Source organism: Phoca vitulina, unplaced genomic scaffold (genome assembly GCF_004348235.1).
Source record: "Phoca vitulina isolate PV1807 unplaced genomic scaffold, GSC_HSeal_1.0 scaffold28, whole genome shotgun sequence".
NCBI classification, from domain to species: domain Eukaryota; kingdom Metazoa; phylum Chordata; class Mammalia; order Carnivora; family Phocidae; genus Phoca; species Phoca vitulina.
The window spans coordinates 22,888,041-22,902,239 of NW_022589731.1; the positions used below are offsets into that span (position 1 = coordinate 22,888,041).

The 14,199-nt window shown below is 53.7% G+C and overlaps 1 protein-coding gene across 4 annotated transcripts in view; it reads left to right on the forward strand.

Moving 5' to 3' along the window:
• Positions 1-1,833: 1,833 nt before the first annotated feature.
• Positions 1,834-14,199, forward strand: part of PTPRE (protein tyrosine phosphatase receptor type E) — a 150,162-nt gene continuing 137,796 nt past the window's right edge. For 2 of the 4 annotated variants that reach the window (XR_004301702.1, XM_032423460.1), the window contains exon 1: positions 1,836-1,872. The gene's annotated coding sequence lies outside the window, so the exon portion shown is untranslated. Of the gene's footprint in view, positions 1,873-14,199 lie in introns of all 4 variants that reach the window. The other 2 variants (XM_032423467.1, XM_032423466.1) reach the window with 2 other exon arrangements.

The following is a 14,199-nucleotide window of genomic DNA, read 5'->3' on the forward strand; positions in this document are numbered from 1 at the left end:
CGGAACAAATGAATACATCTCCGAGAAAGCAGAAGCGGACAGGAGTGCGGAGCGATCTTCCAGGAGCAGTCAGTAAGAAGGTGCAAGCCAGGTGCAAAGGGGGACAGTCCAGGTGGGGAAGCGCTGGGCCCCAGCACAGAAGTCACCCTGAGGGATGGAACACAGTGCACAGGTGTGAGGGCTCAGAGCAGCTGAAATGTCAGGCAGGCAGAGCCTCCCAGGAGTTTGGGTTTTATTCTGAATGGAGATTCTTAAGCAGGGGACTGGCCTGACCTGGTTCCATTTGTAAGGGTCCCCCTGGATGGCTGGTAAAGAACGGAGTGTCTGGGAGTGAGCCTGAGCTGGGGACCATGGCCACCACAGAAGAGAGGAAGGCGGTGGAGGGGAGAGAAGGGGACACGGTCAAGAGGCATTTCGGAGCTGGGCAGGAGGTGGACTTGGAGGTGACTCAGAGGTGGGGGCAGAGGGAGAGACAGGGATGCTCGGGGAGAAGCTGAGTAAGAGCAAGGCTGGTCTGAGATGGTGGGAGAAGGGGCAGAGCTTGTAGAGAGGAGCTCTGCCTTGTTTGAGTCCCCTGCATATGGATGGCGTATAAAGCCCCGGAGCGGGACGAGATCCTCCAGAGACAGCCTGGGCAGCGCAGGGAGGGAAAGATGAGTTCAAGATCTCCACTGGTTTCACGGCTCTTTACCCCCTGCGGAAGGGAAGTTGCACTCTGGGCAGGTCCACTGTGACGGTCTCAGCCAGTAGATGCCCATTACTCCCCAGTCTTTTGGGATCTACAGCTCTGCTTGGAACAGCCCCTACCGCCCCAGGAGTCGCCTGCTGGCTACTGACTCCAGGTGGGCTACCAGGACCTCACTGCCACCTGCTCACCAGCATTCACAAAGCCCGATGAGGGAGCCCGACAGCAGGGATGGGAGATCGCTCAGGAAAGCCAGGTCTGGGACCCACCCAGAGGGCACAGCGCACTGGTTCAGAACCAAAGGGATGCAACATGCGTCCTCTCTGCCCTTCTGGTGGAACGTTCTTTACTCTGACAGCTCCCTACACAGCTTCCAGGAGTCACCTGGAAAGCAGTCCCCAGAGAGCAGCAGGTCCAGACCCTTCCTAGGAGTCCCTCTTCCTCCGGTGTGTAGGTGTGTTTACCCTTTGCCGGGTACTGCCTTCAGGACCCTTAAGCCCTTCAGCATCCGCGGGGTCACCCCTCTCCCCTGTTCACAGAGGAGGACACCGGCTCAGGAGCCTTCAGGGTTCTCTCCACTTCTCGGAGCCAGAAGCGGTACAGGGTGCCCTGCACGCCCCTGTGTGGACTGCAGGAGCCGAAGCTTGTCCTCAGCCAGGCCACTTCCTGGTGCCCAGGGCCAGGGCGGGGTAGGAAGGGCCTTTCCCGCATGTAAGAGCGCCTGTCACAGCTGTCACCCTCGGTTCGCGCCTGGGTCCTGACAGTGGGGGCCCGGCCAGGGTGTCCCCGGAAGGGGCACCAGCCCGGGAAAACGGACGTCCCGGGCGGTGGGGTGCTTCCCGGCGGGGCGGGCGGCGGGGGTGCGCTCCCCGCGCCGGACACCAGGCGTCGCCCCCGCTCCTCGCTGCGCCTGCCCCCGCCCCCCGCCGCGGAGCCGGAGCCGGAGCCGGAGCCCGAGCGGGAGCGGAGGCGGCGGCGGGACCCGGCCGGACAAATTTCCTGCTCGGCTGCGGGCGGCAGGAGGCGGCGCCAGCGGCGCCCGGACCCCGCGGCCTCCGCGCGTCCCCACCACCTTCCTTCGCGCCGGCGGGGACCGAGGGGCGCCCCGGAGGGCGGCGGGCGGGCGCCCGGGAGATGCGGAGCCGCCGCGGCGGCGCGATCGGCGCGACCGGACCGGCCCCCCCGAGGTGAGCGCGCGCGGGGGGCGGGCGGGGGCCGTGCGCCCCTCGGGTGGCCGTGCGCCCCGGGCGGTCGGAACAGGCCGGGGACGCCGCCTTGGCCGCCGCGGCGGGAGGGAGGGGCCGCGCCGGGGTGCCGGGTCCCCGAGCCGGGTCCCTGGCGGCCCCGCGGCGCGCCGGGTGCGGGAAGCGGGGGATGGCGCGACCCAGGTCTCGGCGCTCCGGAACCCCCGCCCGACTTGGCCACCGCCTCGGCAGCTCTCGCCTCCCCCTCGGGAAACGGGCACAGAGAGCGCGTGTCTGTGGGTGGCGACAGGGACATAGGTGAAGGGGGGCGAGAGCGAGAGGGGGTCCCACGGCGTGTGCTGGGGGCGACACGATGCAGGGGTAGAGACAGGAGCCTTTTGAGAAAGTGACTAGGAGTTGCGCCAAGTCTGGGAGGGGCGGGGGCCGCCGTTCGGATGGTGCCCCGAGGGTCCCGCGCCCTCGCCGGCAGGGAGGGGCGCGTCGAGTCCGGGAGGGTCTCAGACGTGCTGCGGGGAGGAGCTCCCCGGCGGCGGGCTGGCCGGGTTGGCGCACACAGGACCGCCAAGATCTGCAGTGTCAGTGGTGTGGGTGACCTGTCGGAGCTCCTGGACCAGAGGTCAGCGGGGCGCCACGCCTGCGGACTCCCCGGGACCGAATGGGGAAGGCTGGAAAACCCATCGCAGAGAGGCTGAGCCAAGCCCTGCCAGACCGTGCGGGACCTGACCTAAATTCTTTCTTGGCCTGGCAAACCTTTCTGGAAAGGTTCACGTTCTGCTTCCGGAATTGTATGGATTTATTTTGAATCAGGACCACTCCATCCGACTTTCAATGCGGGAAACTGAAGGAAAGAAGAACGTGGCTCCAAGAAGAACGTGGCTCCGTGCTTGTGTTTTAGAGTGCAGGCTCGTTGAGTTGAATGGTGACCAGCCAAGGGTGGTGGCTTGTTTTAAGAAATCAGTGGGTCTGTGTTGGGTCAGCTCATGACTCCAGGTGCCCCTTGAGCCAGAGTGCCTGGAGGTCTTTGTGTCCCCAGGATTGATGGAATTCTGTCTCTGTGAAATAAGGACTCCTTCCCGTTTAAACTGTGAGCGGAGGGAGAGGGGGAGGGGGTGTCTCCCAAACGATGCACTAAGCCAGAGGAGGGCATGACATGGGCATGACCTGGTGGGGTGCCTGCCGTGGCTAAGGCAGGCTCCTGACTGCCATGGCCATCCAGCCTAAGTGATCCGGGGCAGAGCTTGTGTGCCAATTGCGCTGGGGTGCGGGCTTTCTGAGCCCAGGCTCCAGGCCTTCAGGGAGGAAAAGGCCAGCTGGTGACATAGGAACAGGCCCAAGAGATGGGACGACGCTGTCAGTTAGAGGCCTGTAGTGGCTCCCGGCCCTTCTCGGACATGGCTCTGCCTCTGACCGTGACCTCCAGGACAGAGGTCTTTGTTCCCTGGTGTTAGTGATACCTGGGGACCAGCACCGCCCACAAGGAAAAAGAAAACAAAAGCTGGACTCTCCCTGTGTTGACGTGAGCTAGGAGCTGGATTGGTCCCTAGGGAAGGCCAGGTCGTTGGATGAATTGATGGTTTTAGATTTGAAAACATACCAAAACCTATCACATCAACCCCCTGCACCAAATCCATTGTGAGAAGTGGATGAGGGAATGACTGTCACCGTGACACTTCTGGGACCCCTTGGAGACCCAGGGTTGAGTATGAAGCAGTGTAGCCTCGTCCCCATGCTGTGCCCAGAGGCCACTTCTCACATGTGTGTGCAAATCATCAACCTCTGAGAGGGGCTGCAGCAGCCGTGGGGGTGGGGGTGGGGGCCGAAGGTGCCTTGGAGGGGCATGGAGGAAGGCGGATGCCTGAGGAATCCACAGCGGTTGCCAGGTGGTTAGTAATGAAGCTGGAATGAGTTTCAATTGGTCAAAACATATGCCTCCTTCACACTATGCCTCCATTGGTCCACTTGGCTCTGTCTCACTGCTGTCATCCTGGTCCAAGATACCCCTTTTCTCAAAACTCCCTCCTTGCAGGTCAGAGGTGAGTTTCCCAGTCCAAACCACTCCTCAGTAATTCTCACACCCAGCTGCCCCCTTGACGTTTCTCCTGGAATATCCAGTGCCCCAACTCAACAGTTCCCAAAGTCAAACCTGTGATCCCCCGACCCCCACCAGCCCAACACTTTCCCACTGTTTTCCCACCTTATCCGTCTGATCACACCAGCCTCCCCACTGCTGTGGAAAGAGAGGCTGGATTATAGTTTCCCTGAGGACAATATTGTATCCTCAGCATCCAGCCAAGCACCTGCCAGTAGGCTTATCATAACTGTCATTGGGCAGATGAACAAATGACCAAGTGAAACATTCTAGGAGCTCCTCTTCTGAAGTAGATGAATTTGTGTCTTTTTAGTGGATGTTGTGGTTGGCAGACAGCCGCACATTTCTGTTGATGTAGATTGGACTGGATCATGGAGAGATGAGAGAGGTCCCTTTAGGGCTTATGTTGCCAGTTCTTCTGGTGATGCTGAACACATGTCCTGAAATGACTGAGCTGGACCAGAGAGACTCCAAATGACCTCTAGGAGGCAGGTTTGGGAGCAGTGAGGGAACGCCATGAACCCCTCATTCCTTTACTAGAGTTACACGTTCAGAGCTTCTGCGATCAAAATAGAAACAGATGTATCCATTAGGATAAAGACCGGCCTTCTTAATATTTGATTATCACTAAGAAAAAAACTGTGTGTTTCAAGAACATCTCTAGTTCTTTTGGCGGGCTCTGTCCTAGTGAACCAATGGCTCACTGCTCCCTGAAGGCGCCCCCATGGTTTCCAGGTCCTCCGAGGTAGAGCCTTCTCAGGCTCCTGCTCTGAATCTCCTTCCCCTTTTTCTCCATCTTAGAAACTCCTGTTCACACCTCACAGCCCACTTCAAATGCCTCAGGCTCCTCAAAGACTTCCTGACCCCTCTACCTAAGAAAATCTCTCTTCCCTTCGGTTCCATAGAAGGTTAACTGTACCTGTCCTAGAGCACTTATCAGACTCTATTTTGTGTCCACTTGATTTTTTCAAATAGCTTATCTCTTCTACCAGGTGGTCAATGCTTTTAGGGTAGAAGATGTATCTTTGAGAGTTTGCACTTGGAGTTGAGGTATGGATTGACATGAATCCTGGCTCTGGTGTGACCTTGGCTAAGCTGTTCGAATTTGATGCCTTAGTGTTCTCCTCTGTAGAGTGGGAGTGATAATCTCTACTTCACGTGGCTATTTTGAGAGCGACAGGTGATACATATAAAGTATAAGGCAGATGACTGGCACTCGGTAAATTGTGTCAGGCTAAAACCCCTAAAACACCTAAAGTTGTGCACTGGGAACCAGTGAAATGTAAATGAGTAAATTAACAAAATCAGAACTCATGTTAATAGATATGTTTTGCTTGTCATCCAAAGCACTACGTGAAATCAATAAGTGTGACATGTTAACTAACTTTATTTTTTGCATGATAATTTAAATGATTATGTAAATTATGTGTGATTAAGTATTTTAATCTCGTAATGCCACCACTTACCTGTGCTCCAAGAACAAGTCCATTGTTTGACACGCACCATCCAATCTTTGGTGTTAGAGTGGTTTATGAGGCAGAAATGCAATTTTTTATGCACATTAACCTGTGCTCGTGGACTGAATTAAACCAGTCTGTGGGTGAGACAACACAAAAGTGAGCTAAACCAGAGCCAAGAAGCAGGACAGGCTGGAACCGGGTGTGTAGATCCAGGGTCAGAAGAACGGCTTCTAGACGAGAGCATACAAGCAATGGAGCTGGGGACTGCCCCTGAAACATTCACAGCTTAGCACTGCTTACCTTCACAGAGGGAAGTGTGGCAACGGGCCATCTCCGAGCCCCTCCTGGCGCCCGCGCACTGACCTATCTCACCCTCTCCCTGGCTGCTGCAGGCATCCTGCGGACTCTGCAGCCCTCAGTCCACGGCTGGGGCTCCCTCCCATTCCCAGCTCATCCCCTCAGCCACATCTCCCTCCGCTCTGGGTACCAGATCTACCTAAAGGAAGATGTGGCTCATGGGCACATTTAGCATGCTTGTATTTCAAATACTGACCCCAGACCTCCCCAAAGTTTATTTTGGAGGGTGAGCTTCTCATTATTTTGTCACCTGTATTTTTTGCCCAAAGCAGAGTGCTGGATGGCATTCTAGCTGGTTGGGGTGTTGGACAAGCCACATCTGAGCTAATACGGTTTCACTAATTTTATTAATCCTCGAGCAGACGCAGGTGCACAGTGGCGGGGGCTTCTGCCGAATGCGGGCTGGGAGATCCCTAGTTTGGGGATTACAGAGCCAGCTTGCTTTTCTTCTCTTGGTCTGGCTGCTGTTCCCCAAATGTCATTTGTCAAGGTCCGCCCCATCCAGGGGCTCTATCGGGGGTTCTGATGTGGTTCACAGCCTCTTTGAACTTGAACGGCACCCGGCTCCGAGCCAGAAATGTGGGCATTATGCCTTTCTTTCAACTACAGAGATACTTCAAAAGGGCTGATCACGCTTATGAAATAGAAAAATTTTAACACTGTGTTTCAGGCCAACAACTTCTCTATCCGTTCCCCATGAAATAGGAAACGAATACATATTTTTAAAGGATGTCTATTTTAGAATATCTTTCCGATACAAATCAAGACCCTCTGATTCATATAGCCCATGAGTGTATATTATATGAGAGAGCCAAAAGGGTGAAAAAAAAGTCTTCTTTCACCCGGAAACAAATAATAAACTCCATCAGGAAGTGAGGAACAGTTTGTAGGAAAAAAAAAAATGATTCTTGATTATGTGCTAAAAGCCTGAAGTGTTTTTTTGGACAGGTATTTTGATGTCAGTGTTTCTTGGATGAAGAATGAAGAATTGATAGGAAAATTTGTCTAGACCCCGGGCTGGGGTTCTGGCAGCACTAAGTTTGATCCAGCAGGTGGGCTCATACTGGAATGGGTCTTCAGCATTTAGCCGTGCTCCCGAGGCATGGGCTTGGCTGCATGGTCCTCTTCCGGGAGGGAGGGACGCCTGCTTGTTGCCTGGGACTCACAGGGCATCCAGCACTTGTATGTGAAGTGTAGATGGTGGAGGATGGAAGTGATAGACGGGCGTGGGGGCCATGCAGGGACCAGTGGAGGATGCTGCTTGCAGAAGGCTCTCCCCGTGCAGATTTTACTTTGAATACCAGCAACAAATCTAACAAAGAGGATTTTGCTTTTCAGAACTAGGTTCCCAGTCCCAGGCTCAGAACACAGACTTTGGAGCAGAGGGATGGGGTCAGATTGGGGCTCATGGCACTGAGGCTTTGGACAAGTGACTGACCCTTTCCCAGTGTGATTTCTTGTCTCTCTAATGGGGACAGTGACACTTCCCAGACAGGGTTGTCGTGTGGCTGGATTGAGGTCACGTGTAGGGAGCCCAGCCTAGAGCTTGCCAATCGGTCAATGGCCTGCTACTGTGCCCGGAGTCTAGGGGTGGCCGGCCTATAGTCAAAGGGTTGGCATAATCTGGACTCTGATTCCTTCTTTGCCATGCTTGCTTTGTCCTCGGGGCAAGTCACTTAATTTCCATTCTAGAAACACAGACATAATTTTTGGTTATTAATGTCAGTAAATTTATTTGGACATTTCCAGCTGAACATTAGTCACCGATTTTTGTACTAGAGAGCAAATTAGTTCCATTTTTCCCCTCACCCAAGATTTCAGAGTGTCCTATCACATGGCTGCTTGATTACAATGTATTATTCGAAGTGACCTTTGTACGAAGCCTTTTTATTTTGTTTCTCGCTCCAAAAGGACTTTGCATTTTTCAGGCTGTGTCTTGACTTTAGTGGGTCTGTTCTGTTGGCTTTGGGCAGACTTGGCCCTGACTCCTTTGCCAACACACTTGAGTGCCCTTGGAGGGTGAGGGTGCATCCGTCAGCGCAGAGCCCAGGGAGGTGGGAGCTCCTGTCCCGGCAGGTTCCTCATTAAACTCCGGGTGCTCTGGTCTTCCTTTCTTCTCCAGTTCAAAAGGCCAGCCTCAAAGGTGAACACCCACTTGCCTGATTTGATGTCATGGCCCTGAGGCCCCCCCCCCCCCCCACCCGGTCCGCTTGTCTGGATTCTTGTCATGGGATAAAGCCTTTATTTTGTTGTGTGAAATATGGCATAGGTGGAAATCCCTCCATGGGAAAGGCTGTGTCCTCAGAGTGGGCTCAGGTTTGAGCTCCAGTGCTGACTCACTTCCTCTGGGGGGCTCAGGGTGAAGGGTTGAAGGAGGCAGACGAGGAGAAGGGCAGAGTGTGTCACAAAACACACCTTCAGTGAAAGGCGGGGCTCTTTTTGGGGGAAGATGGGATGGGTCTTTGGAGACCCCATGTTTTCCTATGGAGACAAAGTAGATCCTCCCTACAGAATGCTCTGGCTCATTTTCTAGATTACAGAAACAGGTGCTAGTGAATTAAGCTAAGAGGTCAGTATTCAGCAGAACCGTTCCTACAGATGTCCATGTTTCTTTCCAGAGCTTTCTTGTCTATAGCACACTTCTCCTCTGATGTACATACAGAAGAGGAAGTAAGAGAGGAGAGAGAGACGGCAACAGAGACACAGAGAGACAAAGAGAGACACCAGAGATAGAGACCCACAGACAGAGATAAAGACAGAGATATAGCGGGAGAGACACGGAGAGACTCGCGGAGACTGAGGTTTTTTCTTTTGATTTTTGTCATCTGCTCTACCTCCAAATTCCCTTTCAACCCAGAGTGGGAGCTGGATCCTAGACATGGGTGGTCAAGAGTTACAGGTCAGGGTGTGGCCTGGGACAGTTTCAGAGGGCAAAGGGGTGGCGTCAGCACGTAGAGCTAATATTCAGACCCAAACACTGAGTCTCTGAGGCAGAAGCTCTCCCACAATAACAGGATAAAATTGGTATGAACGGACAAAAGCCAGAAAATTTGTGTCTCTTATTACATTCAGGGATTTACAGTAACTCTATCTGGGCTAACAAAATGTTGCCTTAGGGCACCTGCTTTAATGACTAGAAACCATGCAAATGCTCTTCCAAAGAGATTAGAATATTCCAGCTTCTTAAACAGGTAAAGATAAGCCCCCCGTGCGATCTTGGCTGCCCTAAGACGTTTGCTAATCAAACAGAAACTGGCCTTTGCTGCCACATTAATTCAAGTCATCCTCAAACCTGCATTGTTACTAGTAAAATTATTCCTTATAATTAGCGCTTGTTGTTGTTGTTGTTGTTGTTTTTTCAGAATGTGGTTTTTCTGGCTCTGGGAGTGGCCTTGGTTTCATAAACAGCTGAATGTTTAAGTACTGGACGTAAAAATACTTTGAAACAGGAACCCAACCCCGTCCTTAATTTTGAAGTGAGGTTGACTCAGCAGTCTGTCTCCCCAAGCTTGTGGCAGCACTTCATTAAGTGCATCAGTAATTCAATAAATTACTTTTTGCTAATGTTGCGAACATCAGCTAAAGTTCAGTCTTCTATTGGAGATGTTATCAGGCTGCCCATTTAGATTCCTTTAAGCAAAGTCCTGATTTTGGCCCAATGTCACATAAGAATGCAAGAGCCAGAAATTTAATAATTTTGTACTGCATCGTGCCAAGCTAGGCTCGCTCTGAGCTAGCCAGCAATATTCTTTCAAAGGATATTTCTTGGTTTTCATCACATGTGTGTTGTATTTACAAGAGTCTGTAAGGTCATTTAGAAGGGACAGTTAGAGATGTTAAACATGTATTGAGTGCCTACAGTGTATGTGCTCTGCGTTTAGTAGTGAAGTGACCAAAAAAAGTCACAATGCCTGTCCTATGGGTGTTCCATGTCCATGGGAGGCAGAACTCCTCACTTCCAGGGTGTGTTAAATGTAATGCTGGCTGCAGAGGTGGGCATGTGGAGGGGGTCCTAGAGGGGCTTCACCAGGTAGAACAGGCTTGGTTTTCAAGGCTATTTTCTTAGCAACAAACAGGGCTAGAACATTCAAGACAGAGGGGCTCCCATGTGCTTGCCCAGCAGTGAGTAGTAGTCTGGAGAGCAGAGGTGTCTGGGTAGAGCTGGAGCCTGGGGATGGAGGGGATGAGACAAGAGGGTTGGAAAATCTGGAAATCTCCAAACACTTGTAAGCCATTGAGGAGCATGGGTCTGCTTGATGGACCAGTAGTTCTTAACCTGTTTGGAATCATGGCCACCTTGGAGATTCTGAGGAAGACTGCAAATTCATTCTGTAGCAAAATGCATATGTGCACACAGGCTTTCTGGTTTGGTTTGGTTTAGTTTTTACGGGTTTTTTTTTTTTTTTTTTTTAAGATTTATTTATTTATTTATTAGAAAGAGAGAGAGAGCATAAGGAGGGGGAGGTCAGAGGGAGAAGCAGACTCCCCGCTGAGCAGGGAGCCCGATGCGGGACTCGATCCCAGGACTCCAGGATCATGACCTGAGCCGAAGGCAGTCGCTTAACCAACTGAGCCACCCAGGCGCCCAGTTTTTACGGTTTCAACAAAGTCTTGCCTGACCAAAGCCCCGCAGTTTTCGGCTATGGAGACTGCATGCATCCGGACCAGATGCAGATTTAAGAGATGATGATGGTCTCATCTCATGGGCTGAGTTTTAGGTGGCTTAGGGGAGCCAAATGGACTTCTCGAATACAGACAGTTGACTCTACTAGGGACTCTTTAACCTGGCTGGGACAATGTCCGTGCTTCCCTGTGCTAACTGTTCTAATTTTTCTTATTAAAACTTTGGTTACTGTGTACATTCCTGGGTATTGGACAGTATTCCCAATACAGTAACATGGAACAGGTCATTTAATAATGGCTATTGTCATCGGAAGAGCCAGCTCATAGGAAGTGGGGTAAGAATGGGCTCATGAACCCCTTGTTGTTGGCCACCGTTGGCCTCTGATAGGTCCAAACTCATTTCTAGTTATTTCTTAATAACCTTGCTCATATGTTTTTAGGTAACTGAAAATATGTATTCTGTACAAGCTTTTCAGTTTACCAAAAACCAAAGCGAGTTCTACCTTTTCACCTTAGATCGACTCTCTGAGGTTTGGCGGACAGTTTGACTCAGTGTTGAGTCTGAGTGTGTCACCAGCTGTGACGAGGGGCCTGAGACCTGCCCAGGGTCACACTGTCTGCTGCAGGCACCACTGTCCTGACCCAGATGAGCCTCTTTTCCTGTTCTCGCTGCCTCGCGGACAGACCCCCCTCATCGTCCCTCCTGGGTCTGACACACTGTCCGTGTGTGTGTGGGGGGGTGTCTCAGGACATGGAGGCCCCTCATCTACTTCCATGAGATGAATGCCCACCTTATTTGTCTGTTTGGGTGGAAGTGCATTCTGACCTTGAGCAGGTCCCAGAGGTGAGCTGTTACTAGCTCACTGCTGTGCATCCGTCTCTTGACTGCCTGGCTGGGGTCACACAGGCCTGTTCTTTTGGGGGTGGTTTCTGCCTGGCACGTTGCTTCCAGCGGGTATTTTAGAAGCCCGTCGCATGTGTATGTCTTACGTGTAGCGTGCTTTTGTTTAGCAAGTGATTTATTATTTGTTACATAGAAATGCATATCCTGAATGGATGGTGAGTGGCAGGCAGAAATCGATGACATCGATTCTGGTTATTCTCCTTTGTAATAGATTCTGTTGTTGTTTTGCGTACGGCAGTGATCCGTAAGAGTTTTGAGGAGATGATGCTTTCTTTCCTGGCTTGGCGTCTTGGCAGGTGGAGCAGCCTCAGACCCGGCTGGGGCCGAGGCTGGGGTGCAGGTCTCGGGAGCGGACTATGTGAGCGCCGCACTGCACGCAGCAGGGCCCCCCCCCCTTCTGTCTGTGCGGGTGGCGGGACTGGGCAGACAGCATGAGCATCCCTGACCCCTTTGCTGTGACCTAACATCATTTTAAAAATTCAGATCTGGGAGCCACCAAGTCTGTGGACACACAAAGCCCATGGTAGAGCCATCAGCCCTCTCTTCTCCAGGTCTGATATTTGGGGAGGGGGGTGGTCATGGCAGTAAATAAAGCAATAGCTGTGATGATACTAGTAACCACTGTATGATTGAGCCATTGCTCTGGACCGGGCCTACTCCCAGTACTTTCGTATGTGAATTCGCTATGCAGACAGCAACACGCGAGGCCAGAGTAGCACTAGGCTTGCTCTGGAAGAGGGGGAATGCAGGCCCAGAGGGGGCAGGGCAGGGCAGGGACTGAAACTCACAGAGGGACCCGGTGGTCCCCAACATAGAGGAAAGGTGTGGGGGGCGCATGGGGCCTTTCGGGGAGGTGGACCCCAGCTTCGCTCAGGGAGCACAGTGATGGGAGGACACCCAGCCTTCCTGGGAAAGGTCTCCATCTGAGGAGGGCCCAGGCCCCATCTCCGGGCTGGGGGAGGCCGTGGAGAGCGCTGAGGAGGGAGGGACTGGCATGCAGGATGGATGGGGACAGGCTGGGAGAGCAGAGCAGGGCCAGGACAGGCTCTCTGGTGCTCTCTTCTGGCAGGTCGTGCATCAGAGTCACAGGGGAGGTCCCAGAGCACCGTGGGTATGTGCAGTGGGGTTGGGGAGCTGCATGTCTTACAAAGCACCCCCCTGGGAATCCCAACACCAGGGTGGAGAACGATGGGGCTTTCACCCAGGCCCAGGAATGAGGTCAGGACTTTCCACCATGGGGGCGGGCAGGAGGGAGGCATCGGCGCCTCGCAGGGCCAGCCAACACACGGAATGGTGCCGACAGCTCTTAGAACCCAAGCCATCGGGAAGGGACCAACTGAGTGTCCCACCCGAAAGAGACTTCTGTCCTGGCGAGTCTCCTGTGCGCTCTGCTCTCTTGCAAGCTCCTGCTCAGGCCGCTTTTGTCCTAGCAGAGAGCTGTCGATAGAATACCTGCCACGTGGTGTTAGTGACTTCACGAGGGCTGGTTCAAAGGGTTGCTTTTATTTTTATTTAAAGATTTTATTTAGTTATTTGGGAGAGAGAGAGAGAGTGCACGCACAAGAGTGGGGGTGGGGGGAAGGGGCAGAGGGAGGGGGAGAAGCAGACTCCCTGATGAGCAGGGAGCCTGACATGGGGCTTCAGGGCTCCATCCCGGGACGCCGGGATCATGACCTGAGCTAAAGGCAGATGCTTAACCGACTGCGCCCCCCAGGCGTCCCCAAAGGGTGGCTTTTAAAAGGAGGACAGCTTGGGGCAGACAAGGCCTAAAGCAAAGAGGCAGAGAGCTGATGGTCGGGATTTCCGGCGGCGCGGTGGTGGCCGTTACTCCCAGCAGGCTCCTAGCCACGGGAGATGCTGGTGTAGTATTGACATGGCGCCCATTCATTCATTCAGTCACTTAGCAGATACCAGTGGGAGACCTGCCGGGGATGGGGAACAGAATCCACAGGTCCTGCTCTGCATCTTTCCCTGGGGCCTAGCCTTCAATGTCTGTGCATCTGCCCCTGGGATTCCCCTGGAAGCTTGGCAGTGCCCAGCTCAGGCTTGTTGTAGGGACAGTGTGTGGTGAGCGGGCCAGGGGCACCCATCGTGGGCGGCCCTGAGGTCCTCAGGTCATCCAGGGGGACCGAGAAGGCCTTTTGTGCTGGGACCCGCACCCTGTTCCTGATTGTGCAGATCCTGACTGTGTGTTCACCAGGGGCCCTCTTGCCACTGAGGTGCTCATGACCGAGTGGCTGCCCTCAGAGCAAGCAGGTGAAACCTGAGTGTGGGGCCCTTTTGCTGGCTCTCTCTTAAAGAGCACCGTCTGTCTTGTGGTCAGTATGTGTTCCTGTGATTCTCCTGGCTTTGGCATACAAAAGAGACCAAGGCCAAGGTGGGCCGGCAGCAGCATCATATAGGCAGGGAGGCTGTGGGGCCGTGGCCGGGCCCTGTCCTCTCCCTGGCTCCCCTCCCTCCGTCTCACTCCCCGTCCTCTCTCTGGTTTTCCCCATTCACAGCCTCACCGCTAGGGCTTCTTCCAGAACCCCAGAACCCCAGACCCCGCCGAGCTCCCGCTCCTGCAGATGGGACCCTGGAGTTGATGGGGTGACTGCCGCGACCCCAGACACTGGCCCCAGTGGCAGCGGCCGTAGCTCTGCCAGCGGCTGTGGCCGCCTCGTGCCCCTGGCGCCCTTCCCACCCTGCACTCCTGCCCGGGTCAGAGGCCTCGAGAGCCGGTACTTCGCCCGTCAGAGCTGCGCGCATGCCATTCCTTTGAAATGAGTAATAGCAAAGCTAGTCCAAGAAATAGCCAGTGTTTCCTCCCTGCTGTTGCCCAGTCTCAAGGGGATGATCCAATTGCCTCATCGCGTGACGAGTCCAGGGGACAGGGA